This window comes from Eschrichtius robustus, chromosome 9, assembly GCF_028021215.1.
Source record: "Eschrichtius robustus isolate mEscRob2 chromosome 9, mEscRob2.pri, whole genome shotgun sequence".
Classification (NCBI taxonomy): domain Eukaryota; kingdom Metazoa; phylum Chordata; class Mammalia; order Artiodactyla; family Eschrichtiidae; genus Eschrichtius; species Eschrichtius robustus.
Window position 1 is genome coordinate 5,262,894 of NC_090832.1, and position 12,887 is coordinate 5,275,780.

Below are 12,887 nucleotides of genomic sequence, written 5' to 3' on the forward strand. Positions count from 1 at the left end.
ACCACACAACTTCCTGAAAGCAAAATGATACGTCCAACAGAGAAGAGTTAATAAATTTAACAGACCTCCATAAGACGAACGATGTTACCATAAAAATTATATTGTTAAAGGATATAAAATGGCAGGGGGAAATAAATGCTCATGATGCAATTTATTTTAAAAAAACACACTCAGTGATACTATTAAAATAGGATTCCAATGTTATCATATCCATAAATAGAGGGAGAGGATAAAAGAATGGAAGGAAATTCACCAAAAATGTTAAGAGTCACTATCACTGATTTATGGGTGATTTTCATTTTTTAACTGATACATTTTAGTTTTTTTTCCATGAGATGAAGAGTACTTGTTATGATAAGAATACATGCGTCTAATTCCTTATAACAATACATTTTTAATGATTACTAGGAGGAAGATATTTAAGATTCTCATAAACTCTCAAATGACTATAAGAAACTGTCTTAAAAATGTATACACAAAATTTTCCCCTGAAAAATAAAAATTCACATTAAGGTTCAAAGACAGTATGCTATGATAACTCTCTGCCCTCACACCACCACCTTTCCCAGGATTCAGAGACCACAAACCACCCTGTAGTGAAAGGTAAATTTAGAATGTTGGCCTCTTGGAGAAATCCCTGGGCGTCCAGGGGTTAGGACTCGGCGCTTTCACTGCCGGGTTCAATCCCTGGTGGGGGAACTAAGATCCTGCAAGCCGTGCAGCGTGGCCAAAAAAAAAAAGTTTGCATCTTCAATTCTCTACATTTCAAGAATAACAAAATGGAGAGAAAGAACAGTCTGGGGAAAAAGTAAAATGCAAGTTATTATCAGTTCTACAAAGGTACCACAGTAGATCTCTTCTTTCCTGGTCCTCTACATATAAACAAAGATAATATATCTTTCTTCTCTCATGTCTGACTTCAACTTCAAGTGATGGAAGGAAAAATGGTATTTTACGATTGACTTGGCAATTTAAAAAAACCTCAGTAAAACAACTAGAAAAATATAATTTAAATGCATTAATTATTAACGAAACACATACTTCCACAAATCAAAAAGTTCCTAAGAAGGAACTTAAATAAGCAATATTTCTTTAACAATTGCAAGGCATTTTTAAAGCAAAATATATAATATTTACCTAACCAAAAAAAAAAAAAAAAAAAACCTGACAAGGAATGCTATAAACTATAATAAACTGAGATAAGATTACCTTTTTACTGCTGATAATTTTTTATTACTATAGTAAAACTATAATCTCCAAAAGAACTTTATCATGCAATGGTAAACTATGGCACACTTTTTTTTTTCTTACTTAGATTAATAAACAGAAATCAATTACCTGGTTAAAGATTTTAGAATTGCAAAGATAGTATACAAACAGAATACCTTTAAACAGACTTAGTCCCTTTCCAAAACAAACAAAAACTCTTCAAACAACGAAGCTGTAAAGGTAGAAACTGTATTTCAGAAAATTGCTGTAATCAATCCAATGTCCTAAACCAGTCATATTTTATATATTTTCTATAGCTAACACATGGTCTCTTAAAAAGACAAATTCTTTAAAGAAATACCACAACTGATTTACATACCACCCCAAATATTAAAGTCAATAACCAATATTTGTTACATTCCTCAGCAACTCTTCTCTTACAATTTAGAGGAGAAAAATTTCCTATTCTGGCAAGAGGGTTATTTCTCAACACATTTTAATCACTAAACACTGTCTTTTGTGTACTAATATCTCCATCTGCTGGAACATAACTTCCTTACTACCAAAAGTTCTTAAGGACAAAAACTTTACAGTAGAGATTTTGCAACTACTTAGAAATAAAACTTTAATACTTAATTTCTACCTAGGGATTTTCTCTAACTCACAGGACCTTTAAAGCCTAAAGAGCTATCCTTATTCTTTTCCGGATATTATTCAGAAAAATTTACTAAATTAAAACACTTTGCCTGCTATGTTCTCTTCTCTTCCTGCCCTTCAGGCTTAAGATACAAATCACTAGCCTGAACAGCACAACCTTCTCCTTTTAAGTTAACTATCTCTCTGGATCTTACCTCCATAAATATACACACTCACTAACCCCTGATTATAAAATATATTCTCCTCTAATTTCTGCTAGACATGGGGTAAAAGCTAACAGAAACAGTCAGTATAACAACAAAAGAACTTAGCTAATAAATGACATCATCAAAAGGTCAAAAACAAGATTTGGCAGAAAAAAAAAAAAAACCCCTTAGATAAAAACCTTTAGATAGAATAAAGCCAAAGAAAGAAGGAAGAAAATCACAATCAGTTAGAAGAACAAGAGGTCACTGGTTCTACCTATAATCTGTAACGTGTCTAAAATGTATAAAAAACATTTAAACATATTCAGTAGTTTTACTATTATTAGTAATATTATTTTGAAAGTATGTTCTCTACATTGTAGGATAAAGTAAATAAGTAATTCTGTTATTGTCAGAAACCATGATATTTTGGTGTTGGCAAAAAAAGAAAGATATGATTATAAAATTAAATATAATGTTAAAATTGAATTGAAAATACAAACATGAATTCATTAATTTAAAATCAATACTGTCTAGCTCAGAAAATGGCCAATGACCTGGAAGTAACCTTATCCTGACAGCAATCAACATGTTTAGTGCCTAAATTCACATCTCTAATACCATTTCCATTAAAAAGAACCTTGGAGAAAGGGTTAATTCTAGCTGTGGGGCAGGTGAGCTTGGGGCATCAAACGGTCCCAAAAAGCAAGGAAGATTTCAAAAGACACAAGAGCCAGTTAGATTATCACAGGCCAAAATTGTGAAAACCTGAATATCAGAAAGAATATTAATTGCAGTGAGTCTATGAAGATCCATGAGCCCATAATGATTATCATGAAACACAGAAAAAATTCATTAGTCACCATTTGAGCCAGCTAGGAAACCAACACTTTACTTTGACAACCAACCAATAATTAATAAGAATAAGCACCGATCTGACTTTTCCATTAGGAACTTATTTTATAATAGTAATATTCCTTGCTGATGAAAGAAAGCTTTACCTTTTAAAGAACACCTAACTTTACAGTGGAAGGATCAGTCTATCTCCACTCTAACCCAGATTATCAATTTTAGGTTCACTAACAGTAGAGCCAGAACTGTGCCCCCAGAGCGATGCAACATTAAGTGCACAGTATCCCCTATGACATTATACTGGAACCTGTCCAATTCTTTAGATCTAACTGCCAAAGTAATAGATACAGATGACATAAAGGAACAAGCCCAGTGACAAGAAAGTTACATTAATGTCATAAAAAAAAAGGGATGGTTCTAGATTTAAGAGACTTCAAGTCCTAACAACCAGATTCAATGAATGGTCCTGAGTCAGATTCTGATTTGCACAAGCCAGTTCGGTTACAAAGAATATTTTGGGGACAACTACAGAGCTCTGAATGTGGACTGGTTATTATATTAGTTGTAGGATTAATCCATTTTGTTCAGTGTGAAGTCACTATGTGAATACTGCTAGTTTTTAAAGAGATACCTAGGGACTTACGGGTAAAGAAAAAATAATTTGTATGCATGTTTATTTTTAGATAAACACCATTTTTTAAAAAAAACTCTAGAGTTTAAATCTAAAATGCAGAAAGATCAAAATATATTTTTGTTAAATATTTTGAGAAAATATAACAATTTCTTAAAATTCCCTAATCTCTTAACTCTCCACATTGTATCCAAATTCTACTTCCTTAAATCCATATATTCTATACACTCTTCTTAGTTTACCCCCAAAGGTTTCATTATGGCATCCTGATCTAACCCAAGACATCAATGGTTCCTTACAAAACTCAGAATAAAAGCTGAACTATTCACCCTGGCATTCAAGGCCCATCACAATATAGCCCTGAATTAGTCTTCTGGCTCTGCTCTTCTAATTCTCACTACTTCTCTATATGCATTTGCCATTCCAAGTAACTTCATCTAAACACACTTTGTGAAAGTCTTTCAATCTCCCATCACTACTGTTCTGGCACCACTGCACTTTTCTCTTCTGCTGGAACATCCTTCACCCCCCCCCATTCACCTCATTAAATACCGATTAATAATACCATTCACCTATGAATACCAACCCAGGTTCCACTTCTCAAAACAACCTTACTAGACACTTCAGCTCAAAGTGACTTCTTCTGAACTTTCAGAATGTTAGTAGTGAATAATTCTCCTGCACACAAAAAGTAGGTGATGCGCATATGGATAAATTACCTTTCTCCGTTTTTCTCTTCTCTCATTCTCTACAAACTGCTTTGCTTATCTGCTTGTCCATCCTATCAAAAACAACCTTAAAATGTTGACAGAAGTTAGATGATGCAGCCTTATAGTCTACGAAGCTCTTTTGCATATAATATTCTCCAGCCTCTGAATATTTTGATTTGAAGTTTGGCAGGGCAGTTGATAACACAATTTATAGATGAAAAAGCTGAGGTTCAGAAAGGTTACCTATATTTCCAAGACCAGCAAACTAATCAGTTAACTGCAAGTCATGATTAAATCCCAGGTCTATTTGTCAAAGAACTGTTACTACTTTGCAAGACAGTCTCATTAGCATAAGGACTGAAACTGGAATTCATTTTCGTCTTTATGCTGGCTCACTTGTGTACACACGCACGCACACACAGAGTCAACACTTGAATACGTCATAACAATGGAAGCATCACTGCAACAATGGTGACAGCAGCAACACTAATAAAGGATTAGGGACAGTTAATTTCAGAGTAATTTATAATTGGCCTTGGTTTGAAATTTTTTATTTCTTCTAATCAGTTCTATCAGAGTGATACAATTACTATAACACAGCAAACAAGTAAGTGTGATTTATACTTAATTCTTTTGCATATACTTGAAAGGAACAGCAGATGCTCCAGATGTGGGCATCGGGAATAGGATGCAGGAGCACCCAGTGCAGCATTGTTTCCATTCGATTCAGCATCATCCACCTCTTGGCTGGCTTTCTTTAGTTGCCTACCTATGCTTTTAACCACCCTATGCTAATCTAAAACTGATACAAGTGTATATATTCCTGACTCGAATCACCTAGCAATATTAAACTTCTAAATAAAAACCTTCCCGTCAGAAATGTTTTTTCCTCTTGAGTAGTTACTAAAAATAGTAATAAAAAGAACACCAACAATACTAAATATTCACTAGATTTATCTGTACCATGTTATTTTAAGAGATAAAGCTCTATCCTTTGGTTACTAAGAAGTTTAAGTGAATGAGCTGAAAGCCTCTTAAAACGCCTTTACTTTCTTATTTTTTAGCCCTTTAACTATCATACAGATTTACCAGTAAAAAAATGTGTGTGTATATATATATTTATATTAGCTCCGAAAATTTGACCAGCATTTTGCTCAACTTGAACATATCACAGAATTAGCAAAACCCCCACCATTTGCTTTTTTTTTTCCTTCATGTTCACGACCTGAGGCAACAGCAGCAGTTTTCTAGTACTTGGCTGCATTTTTCTTCTCTAGTACCGCTCAGGGAGTGGCTCATTCACCAAACAGATCACCTTGCTTTGTGATTTGGACAAGTCACCACCTCTCCATACCTCGGTCTCTGCACCTATGAAATGAAGACCTCATCCCCCAAACTCTCAGGTCCCTGGTAGCTCTGAAATTCCATGAACTTCTGGTATTACTTTAATATGCCTTATACTCAACTGCATCTAAGAAGAAATGTTTTGTATTTCTTCTAGTTCTTTTCACATACACATCTCTTCAAACACTCTTTGTAAAAGAATTTTGAGACCCTGTAAAATAGTATGACACTGAAGTAACGAAAACAAGGTTCCAAATAAAATCTGCCTAAAAGTTTGCTTTTTACCAGTGCTTTCCTTTCTCTTTAATGTAATAAATACATGTATGTTATATATTTTTAATTTTTCCTATATATATTTTAAACTATTAAATGAGCTTAAAAGCCACGGGTTCCTCCAATGATCTGCAACTGACCAGGTGATCATGCCCAATCTTTACAACTCATTCTGCACAAAAGCCAAAAGCCAGGTGTTTAATTAAGACCCACTGCATTTTCCACTGTTGATATATAATCATTTCAATCCTGAGGCCAGGCAGATGTTACTTTGAAAACCTTCCTTGCTCTGAACTTCACCATCCCTAGCACCCAACCCCCAAGGATTTCAAGGCCAGCTCACATTCACTGCATGGCTCCCTTTATACACATGCATGCTTGCACACATGCGATCACACACACTCTTCCCTCATTACCATGGCCATACAGCATAGGACCACTTCATGGGTTTAATGGCATTTTGATGTTTTTCTGAGACTTCAACACCCTTGAAAAGCATCCAAATTGACAAATTCTGTTTTATAAGTAATGTGATAGAAATGTTACAGTAAACTGATTCATTTCACCAGCCTCAAAATTTAAATAAAATATGTAGGTTAGAATCAATACATAAAGCAACATTATGAACATAAACACAATTTTGTTTATTTTATTAGACCTGATAGGATTGCTGGGTTTTCAAACTAAGAGTTTCTGCTTTAGAAAACTGAGGAAATGTTGAAAACATTAAATACAGTCACTGCCTCATTAATTACAAGAATTCTGGATAAATCACTTAACTTCGACAAGCTATATATTTGTTAAAAACTCTTGACAGAGTTATTTTAAAACACTGTTAAGGCTAAAACAGAAAAGTAAACTCCTTTTAAGAGGGTTAAATTTCAGTTAACTGAAAATGTCAATTTATCAGTCTTCTAAGTAACGGCACAGTTTCAAATTAGCTTTAAGAAACACCTGTGTTTAAAAATTGCTATTTGTGTTAAATTACTGTAACAGCCACCTATGTTTATACTCAGCTTTCCTCTAAACTAAAACAATTCAAACAATCCTTATTTATCCTGAGCACATCAAAGCAGCACTTAGGGACAAGGAATCTTTCATATTTATTGTGCTTTGCACAGAGTACAAGAACTACATATCCACTGAATGTTGACTTTTATAGGTAATTGACTAGGGGAAGGTTCACCTATATAATTCCATAGATGCCAAAACTTTCAAGAGCTGAGACAAGCACTGGTATACTTATGAACTGATATACTTTGTATAAGGACTGGCTAGAAACTACCGCTTAAGTAAAGCAATTTTATCTTTCTAATTCTCAGTCATATCAATGGTAGTCAGGTAAAATTAAGATTAGGCTCCTTGAGGACAAGTACTGCAAAAAATATTGTAAGATTTCTAAAAAATACCATCTTTAAGAAAAAAATACACGTACCTTTTTTCTAATTGCCAAAACTATCTGCTTAATCCCACGTTTTAGAGAAATTAGAAATGAGAAAAGGATTTAAAGCGTGAACCTATTTATTAATTCAACAAACATCTGAGATCATACACGTGCCAGGCTATAAGGTGGCCACCTTCAAGGAACTAATTCCAACAGGGAAGACAGACACAAAAAGAAATAATAATATTACAGTGTTAAGTATGATGGTAACTACATAGAGAGTAGTACCTAACACAGGCTGGGGTTATATTTATAGTCAAATTTCGTAACACAGTCACACTAACAAAACAAACTGTACTCACTATGAAAAGTTTAATGCTATTTTTGCAAAAGTTTAATGCTATTTTTGTTTTCTGTTAAATGAAAACAAAGCTGTAAAAATCTTACTTGGACATCAAACAATCTAGCTATTTTGAGTCCCCAAACTGAAATGCTAATTCAAAAAAAAGGGATATAAGCGTTTCCTAAAAGTTCTCATTAAGAAAAAAATACATTATTGCACTTAAAATTCACACTGAACTGTCTTAATGTCAAAAAAGGAGGGGTCGGAGAAAATGACTAAGTCCTGTCAATCATGTAAATAAAAAATTGGTACCTAATTCTAAGTATGACTTCTTGGCATGGGCCCATGCACTATCCCCTTCCCTTGACCCTAAAATAGATCCTTGCATATCTTCACAGCAGCTGACATATAAGTAACAGAAAATCGCTCAGTAGGCTCCTTAATCAAAAAATAAATCCTAACAATGGCATAGCGCTTCCAACATCTCCAACTGAATAAGGCAAGTCTTACTTATAATTGCACCACTATAAATCAAACAGTGTATTAACAGCATTGAATTCTCAAGTAAATTAAAATGTAGTTCCAGTCAGATTATAAAAAGCTGCCCTTATAATCACACTGGTGTAATTCTCTTAATACCAAAAAACTCAAAAAACAAAACAAATCAAAAACCTTACACTGGCCTCAAAAAACGAGCATCTGAATCATGCTCAGAAAAGGCAAGGAGGGGTCCACTTCATGTCTTTTGTTGCAGGAATCTATTTCTCTTAATAAGTAAACCAAAAACCATTTGTTCTCATGGAAAACGGATGCACTTCAATCAGCTTCAGGACTGGGACTACTGGGGGGGATAACAACGGGAATAAGACGCGCACACAGCATTGAAAAGGTCCAATTAACCTGTTTTCATTTGATATTCTCAAAACCATTTCAGAAAAGGTGCTCATACCAAACACAGTAGCAAATGTGATTAGCAGAGACCTATTTCCATTAACTCAATTACGTTATACCCTTGGTAGTACAGATTTACTACAAAGCATGTAAACTGGATAAAGTTAAGAAAGAGAAGTCACCTGCATCATAGTATGTACATGCGTTTTGAGTACACAGCCGGCCTACAGGAGTAGAGTTTCGAAAATACAGAATAAATGTTGAATAAATGACCCGTGATACAAATTATCATTTCCATTATTACCTTACTATAGCTGCTGACACCTCCTGGGTGAGGAGAAAAAAAGAAAATGGAAAGAACAACTAATTATAAATACTGGCTTCCTTCTTGTTACTAATAATTCAAAGGATTGTGCGTACAAAAACACTACCTTTGCTCCTAAACAACAGATTAATTACTTCAACTTAAATAAAATCTGTTTGTCACAGATATTGGTTACTGTCAACAAGGCTTCTTCGGGGGGGGGGGGGGTGGGGGACCGAGAACTATAGTAAACTTATATAGCAAAATTCCTCTCAATACCAAGAAACAACCATATAATTTTTAAACTTATCAAGATTTCTAAAGAAAAGAAAGGAAGAAAATTGAAGTGCAGGAAAACTGCGAATGATACATTCAATAATAAATGCATAACAAATGGAAATTAACATGGAAAAAATGTTCACTAGTAAAGCAAATTTTAATTTAAAATACTTTTTGCCCTCATTTCCAAGGGAGAGGGAACAGGGAGAGAAAATAAATTGAGGTCAAAAAGAAAACTTACATCCCCCCTCACCCCAAAAAAGACCATGAAAAAGTGAATTTTTCAAATCAGTAATGCAGACTCTAATCTAACACGTTTGCTCACTTTTTCTGAGCCATGCACTGATTTTTCAGTTATTCACAATAAAAAGATTTAGGCTAGCCTTCCTCATAAACCACACTATATATTCATTAATTTTCGTATCTGCCGAAGAATGAAAAATCAGAATCTAATTTTAATATCCCTAGATCTCCATTTCCCCCTATTTGGGATTTTTAAGTCAAACTGATTTTATTTTTACTTTTACACCGTCTCAATTCTAAACTGCAATACTTTACTAAAACAATTTGCATTCAAATACTGTTCCTGTGTTTCTGCTTAAGTTTCATTTTCACGACAAAGAAAGGTTTCCAAAAAAAAAAAAAAAAACCCTAGTAATAGCTATTCTTTCCCATGGATGGATGGTCCCAGGGTTCAGTGGAAAACTTCTCTTTAAAGGCAGAGCAGTTTAACACTTAAACCTTGGTTTTATCTGTAATCGTCTCTATTGTCAATGAAGGATTAAGTATCGGAATTATCAACTGAAGTTATGTCATTCATACGACTGGCCCAACCTAGAATGCATTCACAACCTAAAAAAGCAACCAGGTTGACGATACTTGAGAGAAAAAGCTGACAGCTCCTCCCCCACCCCACAAAAAACAAGAAACAAAAAAAGACTGTTCACCGGCCACAATCAAAATATAGGCTAAAGGTTAACTTGGCATAAAATTAAAATGTTCAGTCTAAAGCATTCAAGTTTTAATCAACCAAAAAAATCTAGAACACAGAAATCCCAAATGTGTAACCAGCCAAATAAAAACTCTCAAACTGACAAGGAAATTTTTCAAAACCTTACTTTTGAAAAATATTTCAAAATTGCTACTCATTCAAAACTTCTAATTATCAGAAGATGCATTTACTGTAACCAAGTACAGTATCTTAACTTGATTAAACTAATCACTAAAGTAAAATATACAGTTTTAACTAAATTTAAAAACAATTTTTCAGCCAATCATATGGACAAAGGAAATCAGAATTCCTAACCACAAACAGAAGTCATGATTAATTTATTTGGGACAATGACAGGCCACAAAGAGGTAAAGCACAACTTGCCAAATTTCAGAATTAAGTCACCCAGCACGGATAAAACGTGATGCACTTCAGAAACCAATATTTTTCTTAAGTCAAAATACGTTTATAATAAGGCTAACAATTACAGGAAGCAGCTTATTCCACACTGAGGAATAACCCCTTTTCCGGTGTGTTTGTACTGGTCTGATAAAAAACAATCAAACTTCCTAGTCATTATGCTGCCCCTTTTTAAACATCCTAGCTATTATACAGAAGCAATCTTTACGCTGGGGAGTTGAAAAGGCTAAAACTCAAGATAGAACTGAGACAAGAAATGGAGTAAACCAAAATGAAAGGGAAAAAATATATATGTTATTTAGAATATACCATCCTCAACCAGTGGTCTCCAACATTTAAAACTCAAATGGGTTACTATTTTCAGGCGAAGAGAAACGAACAAACCTTTGTTAGAAATAATGACATAACTGGAATTCTAGATTCAGAAGATTAAAAATTACCAAACCAAAGGTTAGAAACTTTTTAACAGAACCAACTCCAAATTATCATTGAGAGATTTCAGACCAACATAAAAGTACAAACGAGAACCCTTTCAGAACTAATCAGAGAAACTCAAATTATTTACTTCAAATAGTGCAAATGAGAAAATATTTCCAAACTTTTTAATAATCTCCTATGCTGTTTGACTGAATTCAACATTTTAATTCAAAGAATGCAATTTAACTTTAACCCTAATATTGTCAAATCCTATTTTCATTTTAATGATTATAAAGGACTCCTTCTGTACAACTGTGCTTCAAGAAAAAACAAAAATTTTTGCTAATACTACCAAAACTTTAACTGCACCAAAATATGCCAAGAAGAAAATAGCGTATTACTTCTGCAATGTGATAAAATTGTTCCAATAATTTGAAAGAAAGTGTTTTCAAAGTTTTCAAATACATATATGGACACAAAACGACAGATGAAATGACCTATGATTTAAGTTTCAACTAAATTTAATATAGGTCAGGTAACTGAGTATGTTACATATTTTGCTCCAAACATTTCTCATGTTTAAAAAAAATAACTGGCGCCCCTTAGCGCCCACATTTGGAAATACTCAATTTAAGAGTTCCAGCAATTTTTTTTTTTTTGACATTCCAGAAAGTTTTCTGCCTCCACAATCTTTCAAATGCCAACACAAATAGGAAGAGCAGAACCCCTTAAAGGGACAGCTCAGGTTTTCTCCAGAACAATTTCGTGTTAGCAGATTTGCTGTTTCAACTACGGAAAAAGCCCATTTCAATATGGGCTTACTGCTGTATGTTGTAACATATGTAGACAAAAAAATAAGTACGCAGTAATAGCTGACAGTTTTGTACTTTTAAAGTTGTTTCTATGACTTTCTTGACAACAAAAGCTTCTGGGATTCTTCTTGAACCACCTTTTAACACGGAGACATTTCCGGTCTTTTGTTCTTTCCTGACATTCCAACTCTAACCTTCAGATTCCTTTTCCCCAGCTCTATTGTAAAAAATCTCTCAAAATTCTTGCGAAAAAATCTAAAATCCCCTGCTCATCGCTATAAAGGACAGTTTTCCGTTTTCTTTAAGCAGTCCTCCGGTGGTGCTTCTAAGCAGAAGAAACTCCTCGCTACTCGATTTTCAAAATAAACATTTTTGTTGGTCATGTTTTTCCCTAGGCGTCCCCAGAAACGCACAGCCACCGGACGCGAATCGTCCCGGCCACTGCTGAAGACCTTGTTAAAGTAATCCCAGAGTTGGCCAAAATTAATCTTCTCGTCATTCTTCGCTCGCCACAGCTCTCCGCCAACAAAGCTTTGCTGCGAACTTCTACTCGTTTTCATCTTGGCCCTTTCAACGTCTTGGCTTCCCGTCCTAGCGGCCGAGGCGGCGGCGCCCTCGGGAGAAGGCTCTCCGCCGAAGTTCTTTCGGACGCGGGATTACGTTTACATGTGTCCTCGCGGTATTTCGCGTCCACACCCCCACCCCCAAAAGTGAAGTTCAACTCCCGAACACTTCTCGCTTCCCCAAACAAAAGGACAAAAAGTGCTTTCCGCTGTCATTTTGTCCTCGCCTTCGGCTGCATCAGCAGTACTTTCGGTCGGCTCTGGAATTCCTTTAAATTAACCAGCCCCACACTACTCCCCTCGAGTACTTCCAAGCTACACAAACTTCAAAAAAACAGAAGCCACACTGGACTTCCCACTCCGGGAGCCGCCGGCGACCTCTGGGAGGACCCCCTCCGGGAGCGGCCCCGAGGCCGGTGTCCTTCAGGCGCCCGCGGGGCGCGGGGCGGGCGAGGCCGGGCTGCTCCCCGGGAGGCCCGCGAAGCTCGGGGCCGTCGCGGTGCTAGAGGCCGGGCCAGGAGCCGGGGGCCCTGCAGCCTCCCCCAACGCACCCGCTTGGGCGCCGGCGGCGCGGGGCCCGGCCGGGGCGAGGGGTCCCGGAGCCGGAGCCCCGCGTCCGGGG

The 12,887-nt window shown here is 35.8% G+C and overlaps 1 protein-coding gene across 7 annotated transcripts in view; it reads right to left on the bottom strand.

Moving 5' to 3' along the window:
• Positions 1 to 12,887, bottom strand: part of QKI (QKI, KH domain containing RNA binding) — a 140,071-nt gene that overhangs the window by 126,362 nt on the left and 822 nt on the right. The window lies entirely within an intron of this gene.